We start from the raw sequence: 1,346 nt of genomic DNA, 5'->3' as shown, positions 1-1,346 counted from the left end.
AAGAATGTTTTTCCATCTTACAAAATCACACAATCTCGAATCCTTTCAATCATTATTTAATGTACGTAAGATGTCACGATATTTTTCCGTTTGAAGTTTTCCGCAATTTAAATATATATAATTTTTAACCAAAATCCTGTAGGAGTTAGGCTTGGAAACAAAATTACACACACACACACACACACACACACACACACACACACACACACACACACTTTCTGTCTTTTACTGTCTAAATGTTTCAAAGAAGTTTTCCACAGAAAATTCGAGTTGTTATTGGCCCTCTTGAAAAACCTTCTTAAATAAAATAAAAGGGAATGTTTTATAATATCTAGAATATTGAATGATAAGAAACGAAAAACTCTTAATATGCCAAAAAATACTGCGTCTTATATTCCAAGCAGAAGATTGATATTGGAAGAGGTTCGTTCTCCCAGGGAAAAGTAAACATATCCATCGCGAAGGGTTATCAGGGAAACGTCAAGGAGCTGTCATTCGAAGTAAGTAAGTTTACACGAGAAATTGTTGGGTACAAGATTAAGCTAATAGTTTTATATCTGGATTTTGTCATTCCTATTAAAATAATTTCACATACGAATTTTTCCAGTCATGATTTGACATTTTTTTAGCTAAAGTGAAATTATATTAGGAATAGATTGTTTCCCTTTTTGTAAATGTACATAAAGCTTAGAAATATGTAATTATATAAATTATATTATTTGGAAACTTTTCTTATTTGCATATGATAAAATAAAACCTATATAAGCGGAAGCTAATAGATTTATCTCTTCATTTTTTATTTACAATTGAAAAATGAGAAATATATTGAATTATCCAAGATTTCCCAGTGTTATTATTATTATTATTATTATTATTTTTTTTTTTTTTTGCGAAAACTATAATCAAGTAGCAAAAAAAAATTCACTTTTTAAAATCTATATTATGTAAGTATGATCAAATGTCTTCTGCAATCGGTTAAATATTAACAAAAATAATTAATGGAATGTAAAAAATGTAACTGGTGAGCAAAAGAATCATTGAAGGAAAGGATTTCCTCTAAGGAACAGAACCTTACAAGTTTCAAAAATGGATCAGAGGAAAAAAGTGTCTACTAATTCCCTTGGGAAGGAAATTGGATTCTTGTCCGAACTCTTTGAAACCTGACGACAGAATCTGCCAGTCTCAATTAAGCCGATTCTGTATCTTCAAGGATGAAATGACTCACATCCTGCAACAATCATCAAAGTGACTTTCCTCTTTGGGAGATTCTTCTAAATCTCAGGAGGGAAAAAACTCGTAAACGTTCTTACCCCAAATGATTAAATCCTTTTTTTTACTCATACAAG

The sequence above is a fragment of the Palaemon carinicauda genome, unplaced genomic scaffold (assembly GCF_036898095.1).
Source record: "Palaemon carinicauda isolate YSFRI2023 unplaced genomic scaffold, ASM3689809v2 scaffold329, whole genome shotgun sequence".
In the NCBI taxonomy this organism is placed as follows: Eukaryota; Metazoa; Arthropoda; class Malacostraca; order Decapoda; family Palaemonidae; genus Palaemon; species Palaemon carinicauda.
The sequence above is the reverse complement of the archived record's forward strand: the minus strand, read 5'-3'. Positions refer to the sequence as shown.